Source organism: Thermobia domestica, chromosome 9, assembly GCF_964235325.1.
Source record: "Thermobia domestica chromosome 9, izTheDome1.hap1.1, whole genome shotgun sequence".
NCBI lineage: Eukaryota > Metazoa > Arthropoda > Insecta > Zygentoma > Lepismatidae > Thermobia > Thermobia domestica.
This window is the reverse complement of record NC_137462.1, coordinates 155,245,011-155,272,402: the sequence shown is the minus strand read 5'-3', so window position 1 is coordinate 155,272,402 and position 27,392 is coordinate 155,245,011. Positions and strand designations below refer to the sequence as shown.

The following is a 27,392-nucleotide window of genomic DNA, read 5'->3' as shown; positions in this document are numbered from 1 at the left end:
TCGTTTGGGGCTTAAAAGAAAGCAGAGCTTTGCAAAAGCAATAGTTGAAGTCGATTCTCTGAAGATTGAAGGAAAAGGATTCACCAAGCAGAACAATATAACATTTGTCAAGTAGGGAAGAAAACAGAAGCCAGGAGGAGAAGAATATGTTTTTCCTGTATAATACTTGCAATACTTTAAAATACTTTCCTCCGTTCTATGCATCAGCGTTGTCAGGGATAAAGAATATTGTTACATGTCACTTCGAAAAGTTTTAATGTGATTGGCTATTTTGATAGTTATTGGTGCACCCCTTCCCCCTCGGACAATCCTGGATCCGACCATGAATACGCCATACATTTTTTTACAGTACGACTTAACATTAAAAATCGATGTTGCATTCCAGACAGAGCGCTCGAAAGTGGGAGCAGTTCCTTTCTTTAGAAAGGAAGAGGGATCAGTTCTCCCAAAATGTTCCAAGATCCAAAGAATACTAACTACCATACGCTGATGCAATGGTCGAAAAATTTTCTTCTAATCTAGCAGCCAGTTCAAAAAACTAGGCGGAACAATGCAAATTCAATTTGATACATATCCTTACATATTTTAGGCTAGTGTAGCGCTTGAAAAATTTTCTTCTAACCTTGTAGCCAGTTCAAAAAACCAGGCGAAACAATACAAATTCAATTTGGTACATAGGCTTATATGTTTTGAGCTAATGCAGTGCTTTTGATTATTCTGATTAGAGGTAAACTCTATTTCAAGTCTATATTAATCGTCCAGGAGGCGATCCGTCCCCTAATGACGACTCCTCTGAATCCGCTAATGAGTATAGTACATTATTTTTAAATAAAACTTTGAAAATCATGTAAAATTTTAGCCGTCAGAGCTTTTACTGCTCCCTTGTACGAAATCCCGAATGGAAAAGAAAACTGCTGAATTAAGCTGTTCTCAAGCACAGTGTAATATATTTCGTTTCTCCTCTGGTTTCCATTTTATACTGGTCAAGAAGATGAATTTTAATCTTTTCAATGTACTTAATTATATTAAATCACTCCACAAGCAAGAGAGGCACTTAAAAAGTACTCTCTGCTGTAACCAGTGGTTGGCCACCTCGCAACATAATCTTACGTTGGTAGTGCAGAAAATGCAGATAAATGTGACTTCTTGTGTAGCATAATTTAGCAGTTAGCTTCAGAAGGACGAAGTTTGGAAAGATATGACCCCACTCGTTGCTTCTTGAGAGTAATCTAAAGCCTCCTCTTGCATCTAATCCACTCAGGATAGCTTTATTTGGATGCTAAAATCGATTACACTCTACTCTCTCTACTCAGCCAGGATCTTTTACTTTCCAGGAGCCCTGCATACCACTTGGATAAAACTGTGAAGGCATCTTTTCTTTTACTTCTTCACACATTCTATGAATAATTTGCTTGTCTCTTAATATTTTTTTCCATTTTTTCTACACCTTTATTTCATAATAATTTATCACCGACCTAATAAATTTAACGTATTTATTCTTTTTCATCGACAAGGTGGAACGTAACCAGTAAATATGTTACCCGAATATCTAATCGAACAAGAGAACTCGTCAATTATTCTTTTATTGTATTTTTATAATTGAATTGTATTTTTCCTTAGCAATATATAGTCAACTGTTAGTACATGGGGGGAAATGTTCACTATTCTATCTGACATAGTAAATTATTTTATTTTATTCTTTACTTGAAAGATAGAACAGAAAGACTACATATACGTCTTAGTAAATCACATACGGAAAATATATTTATTTATTTTTATCAAGCTTTAAATCGGGCTTACTTTAAATCCTACATATAAACGTTTGCTATTCTTTTCCAAACTTTTGTGAAATATTTTTGATCGAGTAAATTTCTTTCATACAAACAACTATTATCTACATCACTAATACGTTTCACACGCCAAATCAGGCCGAAACTCGGGGATTAGGGATCAAGTGGGCGAATTTATATATACATACAACGTATTATAGATGATGGGAAAAAAAGTACATTGAAGTGAAATTTTTAGCTAATAGAATTAAAATTACTACTGCCTTTGTATTCTTATATAATTTTCTTTGGGTTCATACACTTTCATACTTTTCAATTTAGGGAGATACATTATTATATCAGGTAATGAATTCAAGTAGTTTTATAACGTCACTTTCAAATACACATATTGGTAATCGGCGTGACAAAGCTACTTTATATGCCATCAGCTAGCACACCACGGGGTTTGGCACTGTAAAATCTTGCCTATTGTCTCTACGTGTCCATAACTAACATTTTTAGTCACCTTGTAACGGAACTACGAGAGATTGACCATGCTTTACACTTGTGTGCGGGTATTAAAAAAAAGAAAAAAAAGTACTGTACTTCACTACTGAAAGCAAAGCAGAAAAATAATGTCGTAAAACATGTAACTGTCGAGAGAACATCCGTCGTATCCGCACTGAAAACTACTAATCATGAAGTACATTGAGCTAAAAGCATGTTCCGTGTCAAGTATGAACTTTACTGGAGCTATTATTGTAGAGATCCGAAATCGTTTTAGAACACGTGGAAAGTAAGTAACTGACTGCAGTGGGTTGTATTTAATCAATTTGATTTATTGACTCTTACTTTAAATGACAAATTTAAGATACTCAAGTAAGAAAATCAAATACAGTGGAAATATTAGATAAAACCCACAGAATAACTTGGTAATCTCAAAGATATAAACTTTAAATTCGAGAAGTGAACAACACTTCATTATACAGTGTGGCCCAAAAGTGGGCATACACCCCTGCATTGATCAAGTATACCATTCTAGTTTATGGGTTTATTTGCTTCGGCTCTTCCGAGCTTAAGATGTAAGTAAAAACAAATTAAGAACAAATAGTAAAGAAACTAAGTCTACCTGATGGATAACAATAAGAAATGATATAAAACGCAGTACGGTAATGTATACCCTGTAGATTACTTTCTCAACAAAACATTCAGTTTTGTTTTAACTAAAGTAGGGTCTAGTACTTCGTGAATTTTAAAATTACTTTTCACATTCGTACATACAAGAATGTCTACTGTTTTACGTCCCACAATTCTGCTCTTTAAGCTAAAGCTGACGATGAGCAATGAACCTTGAAAATTAAATAAACGATGAAAAGACAACACATAATATCCATGCTCTGAGCGAAACTCGATGCCAAGTCGGACAGGTCTATGATTGTTACCTTTATGGTTTACAGACACCAGTGCCAGATTTACATATAAGCTAAACAAGCTATAACTTAGGGACGCACTCGTTTGGGGAACCTAAAAATTTAAAAGAAAACACTGGATGTACATTTCGAAAAATAAGATTAAAAAATGTTAATAAAATAAAATCTACATACAGCAACAATGTGCTTGTATGACGTAAGGAATGGGGCCCCTCCTGCTGCTCCTTAAAATGATAGTTGACAAAGAATAGCCGGACATATTATATATATATATATATATATATATATATATATATATATATATATATACCGATTACCTTCAATAGCTTAGGATACGCCCTTTAAGCAGTTACAAGATAAATTACCAGCTTGAGGTAAGTACTAATCATCATCATCATCATCATCGTCATAGGTATTGTCATTATTGTCAGGTCTATTGCCGCAACTTAGAACCTTCCATGCTCCACGGTCTTTAGCTAATCTCTTCGTCTTCACCATTTATTTTTCTGTTTCGATACCGTCCATCAACTGTAGCCTCCTTTGCACTCACTCTTCCTATGTTTCCTGCCACCATGCCCTCTAACACGTTCCTCATGATACAGTTCCTCCTTAAGTGTTAGCCAATATCCCAACCAGTTTCTCTTCCTCTGTTCAATAATATCTAACAAGGTTCTTTTCTCCCCCACCATTTCTAACACCCTATCATTCGTTTTCCGCCCACATGACCCAGCTAATCCTCTCCATTCTTCTCCACGACCACATTTTCACATAGTAACAAGAATGTAAAATGACCAAAGTCAGTTTCTTTACACTTCACTAGATTTCAAAATTATAAATGATTAAAAGAAATTATAAGGTCTATTATTTCTAGTTTCAACAGAGGGATAAAGGTAGATATGAAGAATATCCTTGGGATGCTAAATCCGTATTTTTTTTTTTTTTTTTTACAAAAATAATGCTATCTCTTAAAATCATTTTTGTTCTCATATCTATCAGTAAACGGACGCACAGATTTTTTTCTATTCTATATATGCAGATTGTAACAGTCATTTTCCGAATTGGCTGATGTATGACGTAAGAGCGTAGATGTGAGAAAAACCAAATAAAAACAATGAGAAAAGGGAGTGGAAGATAAGAAAGGAGAATATAATAAGCAAGTATTGGTAGTGTATGTGTCGTCATGTCATCAAAATCATCGATGATGTTCTTGTCCGCCTGCCACCACTGCCCTTTTATCAACGTTAACTTACGTGTCGGTTTCTTCTCCCTCTCCCATATAGTTTAGTCAGAAGGAAAGTAGCAAATTCTTTATATCATAGATCATTCACTTAGAAGTGACTGGTATATAAAATACACATTTTTTTTTTTTGGGTCACAGAACTGTGCAATATTATTATTTTTTTTAAAGGCAACTCGCTTCTTTTTAAAATACTTTCTATTCACAACCGTAGTCATAATATTTTATTAATGAAGTTTGCAGCAAGTATCTACAAGTAAGTTCATGTTTGGTACATTTTCTATGAAGGTGGACATAAAACGTTCCAAACTGAGATGGGTTTTCTTTCTTTCTTTTTTTTTTTTTTAAGTAATACTGTGCATTTTAAATGTATTTTTTTCCTTAATGTTCTGTTTGTTTCACTAAGCGTTTAGAATCGATTATTTGTTAAAACTGCGGAAACTTCGCTTCCGTCAGACACGGGCATCGAGTACAACACGTGAGATTCCGCGAATACTCCTTCCTACTGGTTTATCACGACAGGATTCGTTCTATCGATTACCCTGTGTCCTACTTTTGGGAAGTCTTTTCTTTCTTTCTTTTTTCCATTCTTCTTTCCTATTCGTTTATCTGTCAAAACTCTTTCCCTCTGTAGACATCTTCTCAAGTGACCTTGTTTTAAAACTTCCGAAGAATACCTGAACTTACACTGGAAACATCTGAATATTGTTGTTCTGGGACGTATATATATGCTAAGCTGACAGAAGATAAATGGTACCTAATGTTTTTCTCTCAATTGGAATTCCATGCTGAAGAACCCGGAAACTGTTAACCGGTAAATGCGGGAAAAGAGCAAATCGATTCTACTCTTGTTACAAAACCTTACATTGTACTTTACACTCTGGTTAAAAAAAAAAAATAAAAAAAAAAAACTAGTCCAATACAAGATGATCTTTAATGAAAACGTTCCAGAAAACAATCATTCACTTTATTAAATTATTTCAATCTATTTACTTGATATTCATGTAGAAAAACATATATCACAGACGACAAAAAAATTACATTAAAAAGTGGTCCTACCACTGAAATATAAAATAAAATGAAAGTCCCACGATTATTCCGGCTAGGCTAAAGGAGACGGTGATGATGAGAAATGAATGAACTGGTGGAATTAAAAAAAATGGGAGAACCCCGAAAAAAACCACGTACATGGTGTTTGTCCACCACAAAGTCCACTTAGAGCGAGCGGGAATCGAACCAGGGACCCCACGCACATGATGAAACCGCTTTACCACTGAGCCACTGCAGCCCTAGTACTGAAATAGATCAATGAAGTATGAACTAAGTCGCTTTCTGTAATGTCATCATCTACTGCACAAAAATTGTACTAATGCATTTCCTAGTGGCTTTTAGATGTGCTTCCAGTTCCCATGGTCCCAAGTTCGATACCCAGTGGGAACATTCATTTTTTCCGTGTTCACCTGACACTGTGAGGCAATTGGAGAGCTACTTGAATTAAGTAGTAGCGGACTCCTGCAAACAAAATTATCAATAACAGCAATTGACTAGCGATGTACTGACCACACATTCTCCAACTTAAAAGTATCCTACTGGTAGATTTAAGCTTTTTGGGGGCTTCGTGGCACTGAGTTTGGTTTTAGTTTTTAGTTTAATATATTCAGATATTTAATGCTATAAATAACAAATCCTGCCTAAGTGAACTACAAATTTGAACTAGTTGTATAACATATACTTCAAATTGTTATATATTTTTCTTGGTATTATACATTTATGAAGGTAATCGCGAAAGTTCTATCGCTTTTTCTGGAGATCTGTGTTCAATTGGCCTTCACACTGTAACTTGAATACGAATGGAGATAAGGCAACGCTCAGTTGTTGGTGTGGGTATATCCAACATACTAACTACCTTGTTGTGTCAGTTCAGGTATACCGTGAACTTGCGTAAGGACAAAGTCAACATGGGACCCCCACAGAGCGTCATATGGGTGTGTACTGTATGCTGTACGAGTTTAAACTGGGGGTCAAACGCCGCTGCAGCACGGCGGAACATATGCTAGGTCTTTGGTAAGGGTGTCGTGACTACGCGGACAGTGCAGCACGATGACGGTTTAACAAATTTAAGAACGATGACGGAACACTGGAAGACACAACAAGTGCCGGAAGACCAACACATGTACAAAATGAAGATCTTCAGGCAGCAATTGAGGCGAACAGTGGCCAAACATGTGAGGGACTGGGACTACAATTCAGTGTGAATGGAGAAAACATTCGGCAGCACCTGCATCACTTGGGAAGCACTACAAGATGAGTCGATGGGTGTCACATGATTTTACTCCGGGCCAGAAGGCGACGCGAGCAGACACGACCTGTGTTTCTTTGCTGCCTCGCCTTATCTGAGGAAGAAGCCATTTCTGAACAGGGTGTTGACATATGAAGAGAAAAGAGTCGAGTACGAAGTTCCATGGCGCCGTAATCATTGGATAGCTTGACATGAACCGGTTCCCAACAGACGAAACCAGCAATGACCAAAAAGGTACTCCTGTGTGTTTGGTGGACTGCTCGCGGTATCGTGCATCGGGAACTGCTACCAGGTGGTCAGAGCATCAACGAAACTGTGTACTGTCAGCAGTTAAGCCGTGTTCAAGAGAAACATAAAACTCTGAAGCCAGCACTTCTGAATCGCAAAGGAGTCCTCCTGTTACAGGACAACGCTAAGTCGGACACCATTCTACACCTTGGATGGGAAACACTTCTGTATTCACCATACTTCCTGGACATTGCACCGTTCGATTATCACCTGTTCCATTCCTTGAACAGTCACCTTAGAGGACGTCAGTTCAAGTCCTTAGTAGAGCTGCAAAATGAACTTGATACCTTCTTCACTTCGCGCCCCATCAAGTTCTACCGCGGTGAAATGCATGGCTTTCCAGAACATTGGCAGAAGGTCGTCGATGCTGAAGGGGGGCTATTTTTGATCTTCCAGGCACGCTTAGGTGATATATCGATGTTCAAAGGTGGTAGGTGAAAGAGAGACTGAACTTTCTTGGTTACCTCTATATATTCTAACAAAACTTTGTTTAGGAAAATGTAAACTTAAAATATTCAACATCCTTAGCATACCATTTACTAGCAGTAGAATTTTCTCAACATACACAAAATTGGAATTTTCCGAATCGATATGAAATACTTACATCCTTTATGGGTTAAAAAGAACAATAAGAACTGCAAGTTTATTTATAATGCGGTAATACCTTGCTTGTATGTGTATTGTTCTTCTTTGCGTGATATCTTCATTAAATTTGAAATATGTTTATGTATATAAGAAAAATGAATGTTTTATGAATGTCTTTTTATTCAACTCAAACTTACTAGCTGATTCTTCTGCAGTATCTAAATAATGTCGATGTAATGTTCCATTGATGTTTTGGAAGATGGAAATCTGCACAAGGTACTATCATACATGCATGGCTACAACAATGAATGGAAACGGAAATATCACGAGGGAAAAACACACTACATGATACGTACACTCTCACTGCATCATTGTTTGCGTGATCTTCAAAATCATTTACGAATATAGTTCACGAATTTTATATATTTTTTTTTTTTTTAACTTGCAGGTAGATAGTCGAAAGTTAACAGCGTGTACACAGTATTTTAAATGGGAAAAACATAATATTTATCACGGAGAGAAAAATATTGAAACTATATATTATAATTTGAAATTGAATTAAATTCATCTCCTGGAGATTTATTCAAATATACGAAATAGAATTCTGTACTTTTTTTTTTTTTTTTTTTAGTGAGTGAAAAACTATAAAATTGTACGTTTCAGATATGTTCAATATACGGTACAAAAATTTATAATGAACAATCGAGAACCGACAGTTATAAATGATTAATAAAGCACATGTGAATATTTATAATTCAGAATATCTTGAAGATACATAAATGTCAATACGATCGTACCCGACTGTTAAAGCTCTGGAGCTTAGCAGCAGTTTGTTTGATTTCAGTTTAGTATATTCAGATATTTAACGCTATGAATAAGAAATCTACCTAAGTCAGGGCGCAAAATTTCAAAGTCAGACGCACTCGCCAATCCAAAAATGATGGACGCCAGTATCTCTCACGTACAAATAATGAGATGTTCCTCGCCCCCGCGGCCTTTGATCTGACAAAGAAAGAGATTACATCAGGGCATAAAATCCCAAAACCAGACAACTAGATTCAGGATAGATCCAATTTTGAATTGGACAATTCATATACATGTTGAAATATATCTTACCTTAAGACTTCACGTTTGTGTAACGCTCCGGAGGGGCGAATTACAACGTTGTGAAGATTAAACTTTCCATGTCCATTGGGAAGACTTCACATTCAGTGTTTTAATGACAATTATTTTCGTGTGAAACGGGAACCTCGCAGCCCTGTGAGTTTAGGCAGAAACCATTCCTATTGAATACTGGTCGCCAGCTCTTAATTTCTAGTCGCCAATGGCGACCGGAAATTTTCCGCCCTGACAAGTTATAGTATTAGGTCATGCAATATTCTCCAATGTTCATCATAAATACAACAAAGTTTCACAATGTGAGGACGTACTTACAACAAACGTAAATGACGAAGCAGTTGAAAAGTTTTCCATACAAAAACATACCTGAAAAGAAGGGAGAAAAGGATAAGATCAAATAAAGAAGAATCAACTTAATTACAAATAATTCTACAAATTTATTATAATTATAATAATTATTATTGTTATGCTACTTTATAATAAAATTTTCCATACAAATGAATTTATTATACTTTTCATTTACCACTTTGAACACCTGCACTCGTTTTCCTTCCATCCTAGGTCAAATATGTATAAGACGCTTAAACAATTATTTTAAATGAAAAATCTAAATATCAAATTTCATGTCTCTAAATTTAACAAATTCTGAGGTATGAACATCCTATTATAATGAATGCTAACCCTATTCTCCCCCTCCCTTTCATATCGAATTTCCAAAAGTCCTTCCTTACCGGTACCTTACGTCATAGCTTCTATCTACTGCCTAAATTCCAAGTTTATTGCGTAAGAAGTTTGGTATAGGCGTTCATCAATCAATCAGTCAGAGTCAGGTCTTCTTTTATATAGAGAGATTGAAGATATGGAGGTATATCTAGAGAGTATCAAATACTTCTTTTGTACAGAGATTATCAAAGCCGTTTACATTTAATTACTAAATCATGAAAAACTGAAATGAAATTTTTGAGTTTTACGTCTCACGGTTATGCCGGATAAGCTAAAGGAGACGATGATTATGAGAAATGAAATGGTGGAATGAGGAAAGGGGAGGAAACGGGAGAACCCCGAGGAAACTCATGCACACGGTGTTTGTCCACCAGAAAGTTCACTTGGCGGGAGCAGGGTTTGAACCCCGGACCCCATGCACCAGAGGTGAACGCTCTCCCACTGAGCCACCACTCTCAAATAAGCCTGCACGCATCTCGCTGCGATGTTCAGTCTTGTTGGTTTGGCAGCCGTTTTTAATGAAGACCAAACTTGACGCTACCGCCAAGTGTGAAGTTCGCGCAGTTTTCGGTTTATGAATGCAAAAGGCATTTTATCATTGAATTCCATCGCAAATGGACGGAAGCGTATGACGAGTAGTGCATGGATGTCAAAAACGTTTGCAGCTGGTCATATTGAAATTCACGATGCGGGAGAAAGAAGAGGGAGATCGTCAATTTCCGACGAAACAGTTGCGAAGGTGACCAAACCAGAGGCCAGCACTTGCTTCCTGAACTGAAAGAACATTTAGCCAGAGCTGGTATTACATAGGCACATACTAGAAACTGCCAAAGCGCCTACAAAAATGCACCAGCCGAAATGGTAATTCTGTAGAAAAATATATAAATGAAAAAGCTTTAAAATGACGTAAACAAAATTGAAACTAAAGTTTCTTTGTATTTCTAGAAAAAAAAAGACATCTTTCTTTTGGGGTTATCCTCGTAGCATTTCTTATTCTTTTCTACATATTTCTAAAACATCACGAAAAGACATTACCAACTAAGAAAACAACGACGAGACGGCAGTAGAAACTTGTTCCAGATTAATTTCAAGGTACTAGAAACTGTGATATTTTACACGCAATGAAATTAATGAAAGAAAACACAGATCAAAAGAAAAAAATGATGTGTATCTAATACGTCATTCATCATCATTGCTAATATTCGAAAATATATAACATTCAAGTAGTCTCTATTACTGAAAGTACTTGGGATTTTTTAAAAATTAAGACATAATTTCCAGTAAAGTATTCGTTACTATCTAATTAAGCATTGTTCTAATTCATTAATGAAGAATGTACACTTTCACGTAGATGGATATAGACACAATATGTAATACCAACATCTAGTAAAACGATAAATTATCTAACAGCTTGTAGAGCCATTTTTTTGGCATTTTAAAAATGCTTGAATTTTCCTCAGAAACAACTCAACAGCTCATGAGTAGTATTTAATACGATACTACACCATTCATGTAGAAACTACTCTGCTCCCTTGAAAAATGACATGAATATATACATTTATTTGCCAAAGCAGCTGCAAATATCGGTATACATTAAAAATGTCATTATGAACGCCAGGAAAAGGTGTGTAATTTTGTTATCATTCCCTTACAATATAATTGGATATTTCCGGCAACGTGAACTAAAGCGTTATCCTTTTGAATTTCATACATGAGAGAATACCTGTGCTGTTATATGGACATAATCGCCGAAAGTGGTCTCATCCTCGTTGCAAGTCATTCTTCCCTTAGAAGCAGTAAAGGTGTATGTCAGAAACAGCGATATTACTGCTCAAACTAGGATGGAGGAATAATTACTTTCGCTGTCCTGGATGCACCAGTGTCAACTAATCTAACATCTTTTTGGACCAAGATGGCTAACCTCATAACCTCCATCCTCAGTCTTATGAGGTTGCCCTCACAAGGTTACCTAACATAGATATACCATACAAAGGATTTTGGACTTCGCTTGCGAATATTCAGAGTTCATACTTCTTCTGAAATATATGACTTAAATCAATGATTTATAATGATATCTATGTGGGGTTATTGATCTCTGCTTTTGACATCTGCGAAGTCAAATATCATGGCAAAATAATCAAACGCTATGAATCCCTACGCCATTACTCGTAGTTCATAAGGTTCACGTAACACATGAAAAAGAAAAATCCTCTTGTTGCTGTCCAAGAGGTAAAGGGAAGATACATCAAGCAAGAATCACATGACCAATTAGCTGTGTAGACTCACAATGCTATCAAATTTTATACATATATATTTCTCTGCTGCCTTAATACACCTCATTAGAGGCACTCTGCAGAGATAAGAAATGTCGAACACAAATCAGAAATCTTTGTCTATCACCGTCTTGACTGAGGTAAATTAATCATGATGAAGATCAAGTATAGGTATGTCTTTCTTTTGTCGTCTCTCGTAAAATATTTAATCCCTCAGATACATTCATGATTCCAACACATTTCATTTAATAATGCACTACTAAAATGTCTCTATCACGATCAAATTCTTTAGATCTTCCATTCAAGAGACTTGACAAGGAATAGGAAATGAGGCTTCAGAGTTGAAAGGAAAACAAATGAAAGGTGCTTCAGAAGTAGACTTCTTAAAAGCAGGCTAACATGCAAACAAAACTATTCTAATGACATCTTCGTCTGTGAAACAGAATAGTTTAATCTTTTCTTTCTAATGCTTCTTTTATTTTATTGTAAGCAATAAAAATCACAATATACAAATTAACTTTTTATATTTATCCTATTCTGTTTACATAACCACAACAACGCTTATTTTAGTACTTATATGTAATATGAAATTAACCAAGTTCTGTAAGGTTTATTTTAATACTATCTTTCGTGATGAGGATTTAACAAAATTCTACCACGCTTATTTTACAACTATCTTTCTGTGACATAAAGTCAGCCAAGTTCTATGAAGCTCATTATTGTCTTCAATGAATTAGCCAAGTTTTACAATACTCATTTGTTTTTTGATACAAAGAATTACCCAAATTCTACAAACCATATTGTATTGACAATGCCTATTTAGATTTAACTATTAAATTGCTTAAACTATTTATGCAATATTTAGTAATTAAGAGGCCTTATCACGGTGAAATTAAGATACCGCTAACCTTACAATAATTACGTAATATCTTCAAATAGATAAAAGATAATCGAAAAGTGGAACAAGAGCTCGCTAGACAATATTATTTTACATGAGATATTATCACGAATCACTTCCCTGCTTTCGATTTCCAGCCATTTAGAAAATCGGCATTTATTTTCGCGTTTCTAAATGGTTGCAAACGGAAAGCTACTAGGTGACTAGTGATAACGTAACTCACGCAAAATATTATTGCCTAGCGCGCTCTTGTTCCACATTTCGATTACCTTTTTATCTATTTGAAGATATCACATAATTACTGTAAAATTAATGGTATTTTAATTTTGCAGTGATTAGGTCTGTTAAGGAAATTATTTACATATTACAAAGTAAGCCTATTTTCTACGTGAATTAATTTTTAATTGAATGCTTTTGTCTAATGTTTGATTAATTGTGTACTATTATTTATGTTACATTACTTATGCCTGTAAGAGATAGACGTTCATCAGCATCTTTCCAATATATTTTGTGGGGAACGACAATATTCTCAATAATTAATCAAATTCAAGATGTGAATATTCGAACTTCGTCCAAAGACAAGTTGAATAAATCAACGGGTAATTAGTTCATTTTTGGATTATTTTATTTTATTCATTGTTCAGAGCGCTTAACTTTTCTCACCAGAAGCATACTTCCAATAAGAAAACTCTCCCAACAATGAAAGAAACAAAATAATCAAAAAGTCTACGAATTATTTTTTGATCTACTCAACTTGTCTTTGTACAAAATTCGAATATTCATATCTTGAATTTGATTCAATTGTCACTCCATACAAAATAAATTGGAAAGCTGAGGGGTAAGTGTAATTAGCACTTCTTTAAACTCACCTTAATAAACCTGGATGATATTATCTCTTTTAATTAATTAATACTAATTACTAAACAGGCTAATCCTGCACTTCAGCATAGTGAATTAAAATTAGTGATTTCAGTGTTGTATCGCAACACACTAATAATGAGAATCGCGGATCCCGCCACAAAATAATGTTATCAGTGCTCAAAACTAAATATTCAATTTATCGGTTACCGTATTCGAATAGATGGTCACACATTATTAAAGTTATCCATATTTAATCTCGAGCGTGGCCAGCTGCGACTTTTGTTCAAGGGTTATTTCAATTATGTGTCAAAGGTTGATCTATTCTCCAACGAGAATTTATTAAAAACCAAGAGAAATTGACAGCATTGAATATAGTTTGCATCTGCGCAATTACGATTACCTTAAATTCAAGCAGGGGGGCGCGGTGGCTTAGTGGTAGAGCGTTCACCTCCGGTGCTTGGGGTCCCTGGTTCGATCCCACCTCGTGCCGTGTGGACTTTGTGGTGGACAAACACCGGTGCTCGTGGGTTTTCTCGGAGTTCTCCCGTTTCCTCCCATTTTCTTCATTCCACCATTTCATTCATCTCTCATCATCACCGTCTCCTTTAGCCTAACCGGCATAACCGTGGGACGTAAAACTTAAAGATTTTATTTCATTTTCATTTTAAATTCAAACATCAATTAGCGTTCCATACAAATAATCAGGTTTGTCACTGAACTAATGCGCTTTTGTTGACGTCAGTACTAATTTTGTTATTAAACAAGTTAAGGAAAAGCCTTGACTCAAGGTTAGAATTGAATAGTGTATTCGCATTAATTTACACTTACAAATAGTGTTGCACACTAAACGAGACGAGACGAGAAATGAGGTATTCTAGTCTCATCTTGTAAATGAGGAACGTTCCAGCGCATCAGCTACGAAAAAAATTTTCCATTCGTTCTACTTGCAACAAATGTCAAATTTTGACCTGTTATTGGTGTCACTCTCCGGCCTAACTTGCAAGGATATTATTTAAGACTGTTACATTTCTATTACCGGTGGCTCAGTGGTAGAGCGTTCACCTCTGGTGCTTGGGGTACCGGGTTCAATCCCATGGACAAACAGCGTGTGTGTGGGTTTTCTCGGGGTTCTCCCGTTTCCTCCCACTTTCTTAATTCCACCATTTCATTCATTTCTCATAATCACCGTCTCCTTTAGCCTAACCGGCATAACTGTGGGACGTAAAATTCAAAGATTTCATTTCATTTTTTTCTATTAGACGAGTGAAATAAATTATATAGAATCTAGGAGGACGTAACAATGTCCCTAGGTTATTAGGAAAAATTTTAAATTTCTTCTATTTCAATATTATGTTTCGAACTTAAACCTGTGATTGACAACCATCATGCTTCAAACTGCGGAGCGTATGAGTGAAATACGATATGAGATATTATTTTCTGGACGGGGCGGAGGAGTGCAGGAGGTTCCCCTCTGAGTTTGAGAAGCATTTAATAAACTGTATACTAATATATTAATAAAAACATAAAAGTCCTTATGTCGGTGGACGTTCTTGCTCCCCTCCCCCCTGGCAAAACCTAAAATGACGCTACTGTTTTCTGAAATTTAGAAAAATATAGGTATCAGTCACGAAAACTTTTCCATTCATTCTATTTTAAACATATTTCCAATTTTGACCTACTACTGCACCCAACATATTTCGAAATTAAAACTGTTGTTGTCGTCACTCGGTCTTTTGCACTCGGGGCGGTAGGTATCATTTGTAGTTATATTATTTTTATGATATGAGTGAAATAATTTACAGGCAATGGTTTCCTGAATTCTTGAAAAGTGTACTTACCAACATATATTCTTCATTCAAATTTTTTGAACAAGTTGTTCAAAGAATTATTCCAAAAATGAATAAGTTTTATTGTATATATTTAGTTCATAATATACTATTAAGTAACATTTCACTACTACACTGCATATACTGTACTTTTATCTTACTACTTAACGAATGCTGCTTGATTTTATTTTCTTTTTATTGAAATAGTATGCTATAATAATAGTTATATTTGTTGAAAAAAATACCATCTTCCCCTTGGATATATCTGCGCAAAAGTTGTGGGTGACCATGGTCGAGATTAATCGTGGTTAACTTCACTAGAGTGTAGCTATCAATTCGAACACGATTACCACAGAGTGAATATTTACTTTTGAGAATTGGCAACATTTTTTATGTCTGAGTCCGCGACTTTAATTATTAATATGTTGCAACACTGAAATAACTTTGAATTTCATATTCAAATTCTACCCAATCAAGTACATACATTTTCAAAATGAGACGAAACGTGAAAATCTCGAGAACTGAGACGAGACTTCTACAAATTTTGCTAAAAGAGAGGGGAAATTTTTAGTTCTTGTCTCGTGGGCAATAAAACTCAAAAGAATTCGTGTTAATTGGCCGCTTCACGAAGAACTTGGGCATTTTTCCCGAACCAATCACTTACATAGAAGTAATAGTTTTATTTGAAATATTACAAACCAGAAACTACGATGTTTCTCGCTTATCTTGCATTCTTTTTCTTTCTTTCTTCAACAAATTCGTTATAACAACGGTACTCTTGATGTCCTTTGCTCCTTCTGTGTTAGTAATTCAATACCACAAAGAAAATAAGCTGCACAGGATGTAACATTATATTAAGACCCATAAACTCATCTCTCCTTTACCCCTACCGGAAGTACACTGTAAGAGATCATCTAGTTCTTTTTGTACATAGTCAGTGACAAATTTCTTTCCTCCATCCACGACCACTACTGAAGCTTAATACGTAGGGAGAAAGAAAAAAAATACATATATGGAGTCAAATATAACGGAACAAAAAATATTAGTCATCAGATATTTGTATGTACAGACTCCATAGGGAAACATTTAATGTATGAGCTTATTGCACGGCTAATTCCTCGTTAAAGATTTTTTTTTCTTCTATTTCACACATGCACATATTGTATATCACATCAGTTCTGTTCACTCACTCTTCCGGTTTTTAAACTGCAACATAATTACAGTATTCAGAATCGTTGTCAAGGAGACGATACATCATTCTCCTACTATGACTAAGCATATCTCATTTTAGGACATTATTTGCTGTACGTTTTTCCCCACTCTTGTATCTTATAACTATAATGTATTAGCTTATTTACCATTACTTTTCATCAAAGTGATTCAGATACATATTGTTTATTCCAATATTTTAATCAAAGTGATACACATTTTAACATACAATTTTACAGCGAATTTCATAAAACGGCTTTAAATTTAATGTTTACGCATGGCTGTTTTCAATTTTTTATCAGAATAATTCAAACCAGACAACATGACTGTACGAAAATATAATTCATGTGTATGTAAATGTAGAAAATATGGGTTCTAAAAGGCGGGCCGTGTGAATTTTAGAAGGTAACGACGGATTAAGTCTGGATAACCTGTCGATGCGTTTTAAAATTCTTTTCTTTTGCGGTTATGTAAATAACGCGCATGCTTTCTCTAAGTGTATCTGCCTCGGGTATAAAGTTGAGAAATAGTTCGAACCCCACTTAAAGCTCCATGTTCTACCTCATGCAACATCGGTGGTGAAATGATTAAAAAGAAAGAGAAATTCTATTCAATCAATCCATTCTGGAACACGGATATTAGAACTTAGTTTGTAGTTCTTATTAATATTATTTTTAAAAGTAGTTTTCTGAACCACTCCTGGATACATTCTATTTCATGCTTTGTTCCTCCAGAAAGTATTCTGCTGATCATTATAATCCACGAACGAAAAATTCAATGTCTTTATGGAATCACTTCTGAAACCAGACTCCATGAGAGACTCAATGTTCGTCCAAGCTATTTGTTTGACAATGGATTATAAAGCAACTTCAGGTTTTTAACACAAATAATTTTGGTGTTTTCCGCTATTGGCCGAATTTGGTGTTCAAAGTCTCTTTCAGCATCGAGTCTATGTAGGAATGTGGACCTACACTTTAACACCAAATTCGGCCAATAGCGAACTCGGCCGAGAGAATCTCGCGGTGAGATTCGAACTCGGGTCTTCTACGCCGAAGGTACGTGCGCTGTACTCATCTAATGCACCATTGACTCTAACGTGTACGTTAATTTTGGAGAGTGCACTTCACTGAAAAGAGTGTTATTATATTTGAATAAATATGGCAAACTGGTTTATCTAGTTTCTATGCTACGAATACATACGTCAATAGCATTGGAGAATTGTTATGTCTCCTTTAAGTAAGAAAATTCTGGTTACGAGATCACATTATGCGGAACCGAATTGATCTTTTAGAGTTTCAACTTTTAAAAGTTTTATCTCTGTAGCGGTCTCGCTATGTCGCAAAAAAGTTAATGATTTACCATATTAATGAAGTTTTAGTAAGTTTATTACTTACCGTCTAACGTATACTTGGGAAATACACACGTGAAAACGGAGGAAAAATTGAAGAAAGAAAGGAAGATAGACTTCCACTGCAGAACGTTGATAACTATGGCGGTAGTTTTAAAAGCGGAGGGGAGAGACACAGGAAAAAAACATCAAAAGGAGGAGAAGGACTATAAGTTACAGACGCCCATAAAAACTCAGATGAAACTAAGAACAAATTCCTGCCCATTTTTATGCGTAATAGTCCTTTCGACCCAAGTTTTCCTTCGTTCAGTATAGCTAGTAGCATCATCTCCCAAACGACAGCTACCGTACAGGGAAACCCATCACATTTTGAAACCACCGTTCGTGTACATGAACATGTATCTTACAAAGTAATGGCATACGGAAGTGACATAAGAAAAAAAATTTAAAAAGAAACGGAAAGCGATATCAAGGAAAAAAAAGACAGAAAAAAAAGGAACACTATAAACGCCGACCACCATCCAAATCAGAAACTCGTCTATTTTTCATTCAAAAGGCTGAGTCATGTAATGCAGGCATCTCAGAAAACTATGAGAGTAGAGATTCAGAGAAGGGAGGAGAAACGTCTTTCATAAAATTCGACGTTATTTCTCTATCGCTCTCTCACTCATCTTTTCTTCTTCCATTTTCATACAAAATATTTTCTTGCCTGTTTACAGAACAAGAACGTCTATTCCTTAATAAAGTTCCTACACGAAACTGGAATAGACTATTAAAATGTAGTGGCTCGTCCTCTTTTTATTTAAAGGAATTTACAGTAGTTTACCAAAAACTTCTTTATACTGTATATATTTACTCCATCAGTCTGTGTGTCCACCCGAGAGCCACAAATTCTCAAGAACCACTTGATGGATCACTAATTTTGGCCAGAATGTAGAAGGGCCAGAAGTTAGGAATCGAGTTCGTGGATGGACATAATCCATCTAGATCTCAAGATATAGACAATCTGAAGTCGGTTTCCCATGTTCTCCTACGGGGTAATTATGGATACTATTCTTGCTTGATATATTACCCGCAAAGTTTTTTAGATCAGCGGCTTAGTATATTGTTCAGGATGCAAAACACTAATTAATTTGTTCAAAACAATACTAAAATGAAACCTACTCAACAAATCTTAAAACTTAAATATTTATTATTATTATTATTATTATTATTATTACAGCCAGGATTTATATGCAAAATGCATGTTTATATTAACATGTAGAAACGTATGGAAAGTAATTTTTCTTTCCGACGAACTTGTAAGGATTCGTTTGAGACACATATGTTAGCTCATATAAGTGTATATTTTAAGTGAATTTCTATGTGCATGCATATTTCACAAACTTTGCACGATACTGCGTATTTCCGAATTTTATTACTGCACATTAGCATATTTCAGAGTATATCACAAGAAAGTAAGTTCTATTTAAAGTGAACTGAATCACTTTGCAAACGCAGATATAGATTTTTTTTTTTTTTTAATAGCGTTGAGTTTGTTGCTCACAATCTTAGCTAAATTCACTTTCGATTGCTTTCGCATTCATATTTTACACATGCATCAGTACACTGATGTAGAAAGGAACTTTCCGATCTACAAAACGTTTCTCACTGATAAATGCAGAGGGTTTATAGAAGAAAACCTAAGGAAGATGTTTATAGTTAATTGTAACAGAGGTCATTACGGTATTCAAATAAATTGAAATTTTATTTGCTTAGTATATATTTCAGTAGGTACATATGTTAAAATTTTAATGCATATTTTAGATATTTTTCGAGAATATTTGCATGCACATTCTGGGGTTTGTTTGTGCATGGAAATCCGGGTTCTAATTATTATTATTATTATTATTATTATTATTATTATTATTATTATTATTATTATTATTATTATTATTATTTTCATATATTCATTCATCGACTTCAATTTTCACGTTGTGTACACACTGTGACCCCGCTACTTGATTGTTTAATTCGCTTTCTCATGTCCCATTTTTGCTTGATTGATTTGTTATTTTTCGACCTTCGTTAGCAGCAAAGTTTTATAGAAAAAGACCTACATCTTTGAGGAAACATCTACCTCACTTCTTTTCCTGCTACGTGATGGGAGATTGGCCTTCTTAAGTCTGGTAACTTATACTTCATTCAAACTTGTGATTAGAACACTTGCAGTAATGTGCTCGATTCAAGGTTGACTCCATCACACACACACACACTTTCTGAAGAAGGCTGGGTGGATACCCCCACAGTGAGACAAACCGATATGCGATATCCATCTATTGGTTGAGATACCTATTGCAGGAGGGAATTTCTCTGTAACGGTAGAAATCTACCGGCATCATCAGTGTTGGTCCTGGAGCGTTGAAGAACCTCATCTCCTACTTTTGGCATCAAGAGGTTCACGGAAACCTAGACAACCTAGAAGAATTCAACTTATTATTAGGAACTTTCTGGACGCCAAGGGGCTGCAGTTCGAACACTGCTTATCCCAGATAACGGTTGAAGTACCACTTACACTACCAGACCCGACGACTCATGTAGGCTGTCCATTTGGAAGAGGGGCGAGTTTAATGTTAGTTTAAATGAATAGCTTGTTGAAGAAGACAACTACTAACAGCTGTAACTCTACTTCTCCTTTCAACCCAGGTTTTAAGCATTGCACGTGCCTTTACCACAACACCACCAACCATTCTTCCAAAAATCATACCTGGACTCAATTTTCCACTTTGCGATGTTTCCTTTGGGACTTCTCAATAAAAGACAGTCGATTAATTAAATTGATTAATCAACCTCAAGACACAACAGCAATAATCAGAAGTCTGAATTAAAATATAAAGTACATAGTAAACAAACCCAATGCATTGGTGGAAAATACGAAAGAATAAATCGTGTGACCTTTCTCCAGTGGAATGGCACAGTAAGAAGAAACAGAACTATTTTTTTTTTTTTTTTAATCGTATAACGCTACGATCGAAGTAAACTTATGTGGACCGCTATATCAATGGCCACCGTGAACGCCATGCTGTGAATAAAGAAAGGTACATTATTATAAATCAATGAGTGGATATTCTTATCTTACGGTGATTTATTAAAGTAGAACATTATGTTGTAGTAAGCAAAATTGATCAAAGAATTAACTTTATGTATTTCCTTCCTTGCATCTGCTAAGATGCATCAACGTGGGCCATGCAATGTTATTACAAATACTATCTTGTTACCGGAGTAAAGAGCTTTCCCATTCGATGAATAAACAGGGTAGTTCGAGACAAATCTTTAATTAAACATCTAGAATAATGAGAAATATGTAGAGAATGGAGTTGGAACGAACCTACTCTGATGTAGGAATAGATGTGTGTCTTAGCTTCCGGTAAATATTTGCAATTTTCCACTGGCAGTATGCTGTCATTCCTTCTATAGTCCGTACGTAGATTTTTCTCGAATTACTGTTTCTTTCTATATCAACTGCAATTCAGTTCCCTTTACCTTGAGGCATTCAAATTCAGAGGCATCTGCCTTGACGCAGATGTAAAACATAACAATTCAACTGCGTACAGCGTTATCAAACCATTTTTTTTTTTATTAACCCATTTAGAAGGAAATCGTATTATAATTGAAACAAAGGAAAGGAAAACAGAATGGTACATTCCTTTTATGGGAAACACCCATAATACCTGTAGGAACTAAAGTGAATACCTGTAAGCCGCATATTCTAAAGCAATGGTTTCTATATAATACCAATAATACTATTGAATATTGGTTTATTTGATATACAGTAAATACCAACTAAACCAGGATAAAATAGGGTCCAGTGCAGATTTCATAAGGTATTACTCTGTACCTCTTTTAACACATTTTGTAATTTGGAATCCACTTCGCTCCCTAGAATAAATCCTCTTCAATTCCTAGATTAAAACAAAGATTAATGAGGCGTACCATAGTCTTTGTGGAACAACTACAGATATTACTAGTTTGAGTAACATTACTACGCATTAGAGGCATGGTCTTCTAGAAGACATTGAAAAAAGTTGTTAATAATAGTAAACGTATAGGGTACACAGTAATTTGAATGAATTCCCCCTGAGCTACATATTTTATTTTTAGAAGAAAAGAATTATGCAAATTACTGCAATCTTTTCCATCACTTTGGCATGAACGAAGATCAACAGACTCAATATTACTTCATTTTTTATCATTGAAAGGTAACACTCCGTCCAATTAGAAATGACTTAATGTACAGAAGTTTATTATGTTGCACGGCTGAGGAAGTCTCACTGCTTGATTTTAATAAATAAATTACAAAACGAAGTGCTTACTTTCAGTGATTAATTAAGAGTACGTTCGCTTAAGTGACTAATTTGTTCCTTTGTTTAGAAACGGAGGTAAGAGAGTAAGAGTAATATATTGGAGTAAGTGCATCATAGTGCTAAGGTATTTTTGTAACGCCCATAATTCAGTAACATGTCTGCCATGAAAGAAAATATAACATAGAAAATACATACATAGTGATAAAAACACTACAGTAAAATTAATAACACAGTGAGATATTAATCTCTTTTTTACCGGGTTACCGGGCAGGAAAAGAAAGACACAAGTTAATATGAAAGATAAAAGAAGTCGAATAATCGGGATTATCAATTGAACTGAAATAAAAAAATGATTTTAGTCACAATAGAAAGGGGATCAACACCTAAAAAGAAGCAAGGAATGTGTTAAATAGAAACACTAGGACAATCACAACGCGGGTAGGAAATAGAGGCGACAAAGAAACATAAAAATCAACGAGATCACTTGGTGGTCATCTCCGAATAGTGCTGGTACGGCAAAATCAGTTCAAAGCCGGGCATGATGAGGACAATCCACAAGAAGATGCTGAATACTTTATCTAGCTCTACAGGCCGCACACAATGGTGGGTCTTCACCACGAAGTAGAAATCCACGTATGAAATGTGAATATCCAATGCGAAGTCGAGTTAGAATTCGTTCCTCCTGTCCAGAAGATTTTAAGTTGGTGATCCAGGCACTAAGTGCAGCTTTGAGTACATGTAGTTTATTGTTGACAGCCTAGCCTCATTCGAGCTGTCAGCGTTGATGCAACTGAACAGCGAAAGTGAAAGCGGATCAATGCTGGGTATGGGGAAATGAAGCTCTCTTCTTTCATAGACGGTCTGTCTCTTCATTACCAAGGTCCGGAACCCAGCAGAGTTGTACGTCATATCCCTGAGTTAATAATTTATAACATGTTAGAAGGATTTGCTGGATGAAAGTATGCTTACTTTACACATCAAGGAAACTACTCAGAGCACTTTGAGAGTCGCAACAGATTAAGATCCTGCGTATATGAAGTGCAGAGACGTAAGTTTGCAAGCTTCGAAGGTGAAAACAAGCAGTCACTGCCTTTGCTGATGTTCACTTTTCAGTTGGTAATGTGCTTCAATATTATTGGGTCTGTGTCCAATGTGCTCCATTTGAGCTATAACTTATATTGTTTGTCATTTATAGTCTGTATAAGGTGAATTCCATTTCTGAGTCTGCTAATATGCCCGTCTGGAAAAGATTCAATGACAAAGTGGAAGTTTATTCGAACTACCAGCAGTTTCTTTCGTTGCTTCTCTGAAAAACCAAATATTGTGGGACATGTTCCACGGTCTTTTCATCCTTCGCTTTTTCTAACTTCGTACTTATACCTCTGGTTGTTAAGGGGATTTGATGCTGTGAAAATAATCATAGTTTCATTTTCACGTTCAGGTATTACCTACCACAACCCTTGTCAGAGAAGTTAAGCGATGATTCCAGGCCCAATATGCGAGGAATAGGGGTCATTTTTATCCTTCGACTAATTGGTATTTTCAAGAAACCACCTTTCCACCGGTTTAGTAGAGGCCAGGCTTCTTTGGAGATCCAACTTGTTGCATTCCTAGCTTTCCCTTTCAAGACTCACTCCAATCGGTAGGTCCAGGTGCCAAAAGGCTTCACTGTGCCGTCACAGGACCCCACGACACCAAAATCAAATCCAAGAATCACTGCCAGTCAAAATAATTTAAAAAATAGAAATGTGGCCCATGAACCAAATCGGAATTCATAAATCTTTGCCAAGTCACAACAGCATCATAATTTACAGTAAAATCATTCCTCTGCATCAGATTAGTGATCTAGAAGATCATCCGCAGAAGAGGTTTCACGGGAAGGGTAATGAGCACTAACTCCAATCTGGAGGACCAGTGGCTATGCAGTTCCGAAGAATTGGGCGATGGAGTAGTCACATTCTCGACACCCTTCCCTGCTTAGAAACGTTAAGATTTTTATGTTATAAATCTATGTCATGTATGTAATGGACCCTATGGAACAATTCATGAAAATACTGACACACACCACAACCCAGAATAAATCAGACCCAGAGAGAACAAAATAATTTATACATATGGATAGTATGTATGAGCTTGCTAGCGTAAATCTAACAAGTATGGTTATCTCATCTCAACTTTCTCATTTTCTTTCTTTCGTGGTGTGCGTATGGTGTGACGTGATACGGTACTACACTGAAAGTTACTGCAAGCACTATCAGAATATAATTTCGCGTTAATCACTGAAAACATAAGTTACATGCTGAATGATGCTAAAGTTTAATCAATCGAGCCTATAAAACTCGTCGCTTCAAGTATGAGAGGTCCCGCTGAGCCCAAATTGTGTTTTGTTAAATCTTTTTGTGATGTTAGTTTGTTAAAACCACTTTATTACTTCTGAATATAGGGAGACGAAAACACATGAAACTATATCTGAAATATTCGAGACATGGTTAACTTGATAGGAAATGTCACATCGGGAATCAAAATATACAGCTCGAATAGTAGACCACTAACATGCTATAAAATTCTGCAGTCAAATGGTAGAAAGGGTATTGTTTTGAATGCTTTCGGGTCGCCAGATTTTAAAAGCGAGACTCAAGTCCAAGGGACCGGATGTAGTCATGACTCACGTGACCCGTGGAATCACTGGTGCCTATACGTGTCTATTTTGATGGTTGGCACTAAGTGCCTTTTGAATGTCTATTTTAATACTGGTAGTCACTTAACTATAAACTTAATCACTAGATTAATTTCTACACAACCAAATAAATACTCGTGTAATATTTTGTGAGCTCTCTTTCTCCTGTACTACCTCCAACTTCATAATCTATACCAAATTCGTACAAAGAGATCTGTAATTTCTTTCTTTATCTTCCTCTGACGATATATAACACATTTCTCATCACATTCAACTCGTGTTTTCTCCTCTCCAATGGGTAGTAATTGTTTGCAAAAATTTATGAACATGTGTCTCACAGTCAGTATATAAAATGATTAGGCATTCTTCTTCTCCTTCTCCTCTTCCTCGTCCTCCTCCTCCTTTTTTTTTTTTTTTTTTTGTCTCATACGACACAGCTTAAGTTGGTTCTTTTTCATTTGGCTTGCATTCTCCAATGTTAGTTCATATCGGAGTTTTCAATGGACGATATTTGTAGTCTAATCAAATGACGGTAACAAAACCCTAATTTGATTAGCAATTGTTGGGCTACGTCCAAGATCTGACCAGCAGAACTGCATAAAAATCTGCTCAGTGATTTGTCTGTAGTGAGGAAAGAAATGCTATTTCGTTTTTTATTTGCATATATAAACGAAAATATAATAACTTTCAAATCAGGATGACTGGGTGACAGAACAATAAAGCACACAGAACTGTCGTAATCACTACCGTAAGTACGTATTTTCTGTAATCTAGCTATATTCGCACCTTTCGTAATGCCTTGGGGCAATAAACTAGCAAGCATTTTCATCATATATTTGGGTTATCTTTGAACATCTTTTCCGATAAATTATCGAAGCATGCTTGACACACATATCTCATTATAGATTCACCAGAGTACGGAATACCTTCTTCAAGGCATCATTTTATGAAGTGCATTCGTATATAAGGCTCTTATATAGCCTGCGTTATGAATCACTAGAAAAGAGAAAAACCTGAGGGGGGAAAAGGAAAAAGGAAGACAATAATGATTGATTTTTCTTTTCTGAATAAAATACTTAAAAAAGGAAGATTGGAGCAATTATCGTCTTCTTTCTATACAAAAGATTTCATTTCTCTTCTTTGAAATTACCTTATACATAACTGACGAAGCTTTCATTGATTGCATTTCCGTGGATCTGGGTAGCATCATGTACTTCTCACAGATCTCTAAACTAGCGAGATCGGATCCCGGGCTCTATCAGAATCAAATTCAATGAATCAGTTCAAGCCCCTGTGAGCTCGAGTTTTATAGATGGATACCACGCCAGAGCCTGAGTTCAAGCGACCATGAGTTTTAATGAGATTAGTGAGCGAAAGTGCGAGCAGGATTGAGAGTATCAAGACCGAGTTCTTAGTGGTGGTGATCCCAATGAGGTTAATTAGCACGAGATGGAGCTAGATCTCATTGAGGAAAGAAAACCCGAGCTCCAATCAGTGCGAGTTTGAGTTAGCTTGAGCCTCATTGAGTTTAGTGAGGTTGAGCACATTGAGAATAATGAGTCTGAGGAACCCGATTTCAAAATGGACGTCTCTGACATTACTTACTTAAGCCGCGACGGCCACACATCACATCATCTACGTATCTGCTTACACGAATTAGTTAAGTTGCGCCGTCACATGTTGTCAATACTATCGATTGACAGCAAGTGAAAGATTACTCATCAGATTTTGTAATTGTCACCGTTGGTTAACATCAATACAGTTTCGTATTTGTATTTAAATAACTAATTAAATTGAAAAAAAAAGGATTAACAACATTAAGTACATATGATTCAAAAGTTTCTTACTATAGTAATTTAAAGCAGTCGTTCCCAATGTTGTTTACTTGGCGCTCCCCTTCATGATTCCCGGATACTCCACACACACACACACACACACCTTGCTGCTTGTTGCTCTGGCCTCCTTTTTGATTTCAGATGCAGGGTTGAACACTCAAATCTTTAGTAGTAATAATAATTCGCATCAATCTATATTTATTTCCAGCAAAACTTCTTTCTACTATTGTAGTACAGTATTATTATTATTATTATTATTATTATTATTATTATTATTTTTACCAGCTTTATTCTTACTCCATAACTATTTTATGTTTATATGGTGTTTAATTTAATGCCTCTTTTGTTAGAACATTCGTAACATTTGTAAATACGAATGTAATTTATTTCTGTCAATAGCCTATGCCCCTTTACTCGTTCATCACACAACCCTACGAGGTGCGCTCCCAGGTTGGGAACCACATTAAGTGAATATTTGAAGTGCTGATTTGTAACTTTGCGAACACTGGAGGATCGGATTCTTTTAGAGCGGAGTTTCTTGATTTGGGGGGTCCAGACCCCTAGGGTATCGCGAAAGAGGATGAAAAACATAAGTGTAATTTCGATCTAGTAGCGGAAAAATATTTTATTGATTATTTTGATGGGCATATTTTTATTTCCACACTTATTGTC

At 35.7% G+C, this 27,392-nt stretch overlaps 1 protein-coding gene and 1 long non-coding RNA gene across 2 annotated transcripts in view; both read right to left on the bottom strand.

The window, feature by feature from the left end:
- Positions 1-27,392, bottom strand: part of Fas2 (neural cell adhesion molecule fasciclin 2) — an 858,867-nt gene that overhangs the window by 548,820 nt on the left and 282,655 nt on the right. The gene's annotated exons all lie outside the window — the stretch shown is intronic.
- The window catches only part of LOC145695114 (uncharacterized), a 288,189-nt gene that overhangs the window by 60,201 nt on the left and 200,596 nt on the right, over positions 1-27,392 (bottom strand). The window contains exon 2 of the long non-coding RNA XR_014133113.1: positions 9,043-9,093. This is a non-coding gene — a long non-coding RNA (uncharacterized LOC145695114). The remainder of the gene's footprint in view (positions 1-9,042; positions 9,094-27,392) is intronic.